The 7,500-nt window shown below is 43.0% G+C and overlaps 1 protein-coding gene across 1 annotated transcript in view; it reads left to right on the top strand.

Moving 5' to 3' along the window:
* Nucleotides 1–7,500, top strand: part of cadm1a (cell adhesion molecule 1a) — a gene marked incomplete at its 5' end in the record, with an annotated part of 195,872 nt that overhangs the window by 115,739 nt on the left and 72,633 nt on the right. The gene's annotated exons all lie outside the window — the stretch shown is intronic.

Raw genomic sequence — 7,500 nt, 5'->3', positions numbered from 1 at the left:
GCTCAGCTGTGGGCAGAGATGGGCGATATGGAGAGGGAGAGAGAACCTTCAAACACAGCGTGTGATGCAGGGGCACACAGGGGCCGTGGTTGAGTTTAATTCCGTTGTAGAAGAGATGGAATAAAATATTTTTTTAAATGCCTTATTATTATTATTATTATTATTATTATTATTATTATTATTATTATTACTATTTCATGCTAACAAACAGCTGAAGTGTAAATTAAACCAGTCCAGGTCTTCTGGGCTCCTCATTAAAACGTGTGACTGTTAGCTCTGGGTTGAGGTTGCCATGCAGAGTCCTGACTTTGGACAGCGGGGGTGGAGGGGTGGGTAGGGGGGGTGGAGGGGGGTGTGAGTGTGTGTGTGGGCGGGGGGGGGGTCATCGGAGGCTCCTGATGGCCGGAGCTCCTTTGAAGTGGACAGGACAGCTGTCACCAGGCCAGAAGGCCGAGCCCACCGCCGAGCCTCACCACCGAGCTTCACCACCGAGCTTCACCACGTCTCTCTGATGGAATCACTTCAACGCCACACGACTGACCCAATTAGACACAGTGACATTGACGTCCAGCTAATTATAAAAGAGCAAGAGGGAGAGTAGAGACACACACTTACACAAGATACAGTCCAGATGAATTCCATTCGGTTGTTAAGTCGTGACGTGTTTCCGGGTCCAAAGTTGGCTGAGGCGCTCTCTTCGAAATGCTGCAGTAATAATAATAATAGCGCTTTTCCGAGGCTCAAAGACGCTGACAAATATGGGAAAAACAGGAAAGTGCTGTGTCCCTTGTTGTATGAATAGATCCCAGTCTAAAAAACGATTGAACTGTCATTCTACCGCTGTAGTACACTGGTACTCTGGTGCTTTAGTACACTGGTACTCTGGTGCTTTAGTACACTGGTACTCTGGTGCTTTAGTACACTGGTACTCTGGTGCTTTAGTACACTGGTACTCTGGTGCTTTAGTACACTGGTACTCTGGTGCTTTAGTACACTGGTACTCTGGTGCTTTAGTACACTGGTACTCTGGTGCTTTAGTATACTGGTACTCTGGTGCTTTAGTACACTGGTACTCTGGTGCTTTAGTACACTGGTACTCTGGTGCTGTAGTACACTGGTACTCTGGTGCTTTAGTACACTGGTACTCTGGTGCTTTAGTACACTGGTACTCTGGTGCTTTAGTACACTGGTACTCTGGTGCTTTAGTACACTGGTACTCTGGTGCTTTAGTACACTGGTACTCTGGTGCTTTAGTACACTGGTACTCTGGTGCTTTAGTACACTGGTACTCTGGTGCTTTAGTACACTGGTACTCTGGTGCTTTAGTACACTGGTACTCTGGTGCTTTAGTACACTGGTACTCTGGTGCTGTAGTACACTGGTACTCTGGTGCTTTAGTACACTGGTACTCTGGTGCTTTAGTACACTGGTACTCTGGTGCTTTAGTACACTGGTACTCTGGTGCTTTAGTACACTGGTACTCTGGTGCTTTAGTACACTGGTACTCTGGTTCTGTAGTACACGGGTACTCTGGTGCTTTAGTACACTGGTACTCTGGTTCTGTAGTACACTGGTACTCTGGTGCTTTAGTACACTGATACTCTGGTGCTTTAGTACACTGGTACTCTGGTGCTTTAGTACACTGGTACTCTGGTGCTTTAGTATACTGGTACTCTGGTACTTTAGTACACTGGTACTCTGGTGCTTTAGTACACTGGTACTCTGGTGCTGTAGTACACTGGTACTCTGGTGCTTTAGTACACTGGTACTCTGGTGCTTTAGTACACTGGTACTCTGGTGCTTTAGTACACTGGTACTCTGGTGCTTTAGTACACTGGTACTCTGGTGCTGTAGTACACTGGTACTCTGGTGCTTTAGTACACTGGTACTCTGGTGCGGGGAATTTCTGGTTTGGACCCGGAAATTGCTAAATGTCACGTTTGACGTCAGACTTAGGCCCAATCCCAATTCACCCCTAGCCCTTCGTTTTCACCCCTATGGCTCGATTTGCGCGTTCACGTTTAGGGCGAGGGCTGTCTCAATTCATATTTCATCGAGGGCTAGGGGTAAGGGGGAGGGCTAACTATTACTTCGTTTCGAGGGATTTCAGGACCAGACTAGCTTCGAAGGGCTAACGGTACGCTACCCCTTGATACCAGGATGCATTGCGAATCATCTACAGAAATCTTATGTCGCTCTATTCAATGCGGAAATGTCATTTTACTTTCTCTGTAATTACTTATTAATAAAGATTTGAAAAATTATGATAACCATCGTATTGTCTTAGTTTAATGTCATTACAATGCATTATAGACCTTTTATTTATAACAAGCTTAACCCAAAAATCGCTTTTATGTCGGTGCTGTGTCTAACGTTACAGTAACGCAACGCTGCATGACAGTCGAGCATTTCAGAGATTACAGTCATAAATCAATTATTACCTGTGGCGTTTGACAGCGGATGATGGTACACATATGTAAAGTTATCTATCAAACGTTCGGCTGACTTGTACATGATGCGCATTTTGACCTATTTCCACCCGCAATCTAATCCGAGCAGTTGGTATTATGTAATATTATTAATGGGTTGTATCATTCATTTCAATGCATTATAGACCTTTTCTTTATAACAAGCACAACAACAACAAAACGTTATCATGCCGATGTGCTGTGTGTCTAACGTTACAAGCTGATTTGTGCATGACAGCCGCGCATTGACATATTTCCATGTCTGATGTCTAATGTCTGATGTACTAATGTCATTTCAATGCATTATAGACCTTTTCTTTATAACAAGCACAACAACAACAAAACGTTATTATGCCGATGTGCTGTGTGCTGTGTGTCTAACGTTACAAGCTGATTTGTGCATGACAGCCGCGCATTGACATATTTCCATGTCTAATGGCATATGACACGCGAAATGTAACTACAGTTAAGGATACGCGTAAAGGATGATGATATATCACCGTTCGACTCTACTGAGAAATGTTTCCGCTTATTTGTCATCTCTCCTTCACGGGCAAATGTGGCCGCGTCCCCAAGAGATCCTCTTTCTACGTTTTTGACCACCACTATGATGGATTGATTTTTGGATTCTAGACGACGAATTGTTCTGAGAAAGGCGCTTGGTAACGTGATTTTTGGACAACGCTTTATGACTATTGATGGACTGGTTGTTTTGGTTGGAGTCATTCATTGTCATTAAATTCATTGTCATTATTGCGATGTCCACAAAAAAGACATCGCTGACGGAAGAGACTAAAAAAGGAACGTCTAAACACTACAGTGTGTTGATAACAAACGAAAATAGATGCTTATAGCACACGCAACAGAAATAAACACAGCTGAAGGCATTGCGAGATGTGAGAATTCGCCGGCAACACAACGCGTCAACCGTACCGCGTGATGACGTAGGCGCCGTGAAGGGCTGTTCCAATTCATAGGGCTTTGATTTCAAGGGGTAGGGCTTGTGACGTATTCGAAGGCCTTGCCTTCGAATCGAGTGACACTCGAAAACGAGCCATAGGGGTAGAAAAGAGAATCGGGATTGGGCCTTAACAACCGAATAGAGTTGTAAAGAGAGGCAGGAGTGTGAATGGAGGAATCACGGACAGATGAACAGAGACACATGCAGTCTGTTGGTGTTGGCTTATTGAGACTTAATCAGCCTTCAGTGAGAAATAATGTACAGAAGATCACGTGTGAGGGAAAGTGTGAATCAAGCAATTAACACTAGAACAGACGTGGGTGGCGTCATTTGACCCTGTGAGTGAAACCATGTTATATCTTTGCATTCGATCAAATTTCAGGCCCCTCCTTTCATGACTTGTCCTAGATATGTGCGTTCTACCACCCAGTATCCTTACACTTTCTACATCACATCAGGATACGCTAGTATGAAGATATTTTGCAGTTTTTCTGTGTAGGAGGCAGGCTCATTTACAAGCGACCAACTAGTGGTCGTTGTGTGTAAGTAGCAGCTTCCCATTGTGAAGACTATGGTCATTTGACCCCCGAGGCGGCTCTTATAGTAGGTAAAAAAGGCCCGGCTGTTCTAGTGTCAACATGATTCTGTAGCTTCATTGCTGCCCTGTGATGAAAAATTAGCTCCTAATAAAAGCTAAGACTGTTAGCTCCTGATCATGTACCCTTCATACCAAACACAAATATCTCTAGACTAGAAAAGTTACAGAACTCAACAACGAACAGACGAGAAATCGTGATCTTAGAATGAGAAGGTTCTATCTCCGTTTAGAATGATAAGGTTCTATCTCCGTTTAGAATGAGACGGTTCTATCTCCGTTTAGAATGATAAGGTTCTATCTCCGTTTAGAATGATAAGGTTCTATCTCTGTTTAGAATGATAAGGTTCTATCTCCGTTTAGAATGATAAGGTTCTATCTCCGTTTAGAATGAGAAGGTTCTATCTCCGTTTAGAATGATAAGGTTCTATCTCCGTTTAGAACAGGGGTGCCCAATACGTCGATCGCGATCGACCGGTCGATCGCAAAGGTAGTATGGGTAGATCGCATGGCATTGAACAAAACGGAAGAAAAAAAAAAATAAGAAAAAAAAAAAGTTCGCCTATCATCCATCCTCACTATGGCTTTTGCCACTTGATTGACGTACAGGTAAGCCAGTCTGAGATCTGATCTTTTCACCTACACCTAACACGCGGTTCACCACGCATGCGCAGTCAACAGCACCAACTACAAAATACAAAATACCGGCGAGACTAATTACCTAGTTAGCCTTCCAATTTCTACTATTTACTATATAATACTAAATAAAGGCTATACAAATGAGTGGGGAAGCTGGACCAAGTAAGAAACCAATAACGTATAACTTCCATCCAGAATGGGAGGAGGACTTTTTTACACGATGTGATATTGGAAATGCGTCTGTCTGATCAGCAAATCTACGATGGCTATTTCGAAGAAGGGAAATGTGGCAAAAGAGCGAAAACGTACAGCTGCAACGATAGCTTCTTATCGCGTCAGTCACGTTCTTGTTAAACACAAGAAGTCATTCAAAGACGGCGAAATTGTGAAAAAAGTTTCTCGAGGCTGCAGATTGCCTTTTCGATGACAGATCCACAGTGGCTGATGACACCTTGCAACCAGCTCCTACAGCCCTGACTATTAGAAACTAGCTGCCTCCTCCCAGTGCCAGGTCTCCCACTAAGGTAGAGAAATGCATTTATTTCCTCCTTTCAAACTAGGGAACTACCTGTTTTGTATCTGGTTTACTTTTCTGTTTGTTGGATCAGTAGTTGGCTATGGTACTGCAGACTGGCTGTCAGTGTGTGAGTGAGAGAAAGTGAGTGTGTGTGTGTGTGTGTGTGTGTGTGTGTGTGTGTGTGTGTGTGTGTGTGTGTGTGTGTGTGTGTGTGTGTGTAAGAGAGTGAGAGAGAGAGAGGGAGAGAGAGGGGGAGAGAGAGGGAGGGTTTGTGCTATGGCTCCCTATGCAGACTGGCAAATGTGTGTGTGTGTGTGTGTGTGTGTGTGTGTGTGTGTGTGTGTGTGTGTGTGTGAATGTGTGTGTGTGAATGTGTGTGAGCGAGAATAGCAAAGAGGGAGGGTTTGTGATGGTCTTCTCCTGTGGCTGTGTGACAGAGAGAGGGAAAGTGTATTGTGAGTTTACTATGCAGGCTGGGAACTGTGTGTGTGTGTGTGTGTGTGTGTGTGTGTGTGTGTGTGTGTGTGTGTGTGTGTGTGTGTGTGTGTAGTACGTGCATGTACGTTTGCGATGTTGAAACTAGACTGGTAGATCTTGGCAGACTGGCTACTTGAAAAGTAGATCTTGGTTCCAAAAAGTGTGAGCACCCCTGGTTTAGAATGATAAGGTTCTATCTCCGTTTAGAATGATAAGGTTCTATCTCTGTTTAGAATCATAAGGTTCTATCTCCGTTTAGAATGATAAGGTTCCATCTCCGTTTAGAATGATAAGGTTCTATCTCCGTTTAGAATGATAAGGTTCTATCTCCGTTTAGAATGATAAGGTTCTATCTCCGTTTAGAATGATAAGGTTCTATCTCCGTTTAGAATGATAAGGTTCTATCTCCGTTTAGAATGATAAGGTTCTATCTCCGTTTAGAATGATAAGGTTCTATCTCCGTTTAGAATGATAAGGTTCTATCGCTGTTTAGAATGATACGGTTCTATCTCTGTTTAGAATGATAAGGTTCTATCTCCGTTTAGAATGATAAGGTTCTATCTCCGTTTAGAATGATAAGGTTCTATCTCCGTTTAGAATGATAAGGTTCTATCTCCGTTTAGGGCAGTTCAGAGATATTGAGCGTCAAAGGTTTTACATTCCATTATGTTTTGTGAGATGGAACCTTTGTACCGTATTTTCCGCCCTATAAGGCGCACCGGAGTATAAGGCGCACCTTCAATGAATGGCCTATTTTAGAAAAATTTTCATATACAAGGCGCACCGGCTTATAAGGCGCACCGGCTTATAAGGCGCATAGAATAGATACTGCAGTCAAACGTTTGACTGGGATTGCGTTACGCCCAAGCTCCACCTACTGCGTTGCGTCACCTCTCCATCGGTGTTGTGTCAACTTCCCGTTGTCCAAGCTCCACCTGAGCGTTGTCACCATCAACGTTCTACCTGCTCCACTGTCAAAAATATATATTTTTCCACCTCAAGTATCAGCCGTTCGTCATCCATTTTTGCAACAAGCGTCAAGGACCTGCGGTGATTCACAGCTGACTCGCGTGAATAGCAATTCGCAATAGCTGCAACCACGAGATATAGAGTAGTTAGCTACAAGCATTTTCAATCTGCTATTATCTCTATTAGTGGATTAACCGCTGTGGTGATTTAACAGCTGATAAAAATACATCAAGTAGACTACAAACAGAGCAAAACAACACCAGAAAACAACCAATAGGCTATACAATTATAACCAACAACCAATATGTGACAGCTCCTGGTGAAATGTGCAACGTACTTTTTCAGTTTTTACACATGCTTAAACTACAGATTGTAAGCTTTCAAATGATGTGTCATACATTCAAATCAGAGAAAGATTGAACACGACAGGCGTATTTGAATGTTGGTTCATCTCAAACACTGAATGGGAGAACAAACGCTGCTAGCGGCTAACAGCTAACAAAACACATCGCTACGAAGGTCTAAACTGTATTTTAATAACATGACAACATACTGGGAGAACATCGACATGCTAAAAACACATAACTACACATAACTAGATGAACACACAGTTCTTGCTTTTGAACACGAGCTAAAACGAAAGTATGTTTACAAATCAACCCTCCCTTACCGGTAGCCTCCGGCAAACGAGAATAATGAATCCAATACACAAATGATAAGTGTTTAGTGATCGTTAAACTGTTGTTTATTATATCGAGTGGGTACTTTAAAACTTCAAGTTGAAAGCACCAAGAATCTCACTTTGTTCCCTCGGAAACAGGAACTAAAAAAAACAGGAACTAAAACTCAGTACCACCCACTTAACCCTCCCTAC

This window comes from Nansenia antarctica (assembly GCF_963989245.1).
Source record: "Nansenia antarctica genome assembly, chromosome: 4".
NCBI lineage: Eukaryota > Metazoa > Chordata > Actinopteri > Argentiniformes > Microstomatidae > Nansenia > Nansenia antarctica.
Note: the sequence above shows the minus strand (reverse complement) of the source record. Positions and strands in the feature narration are given on the sequence as shown.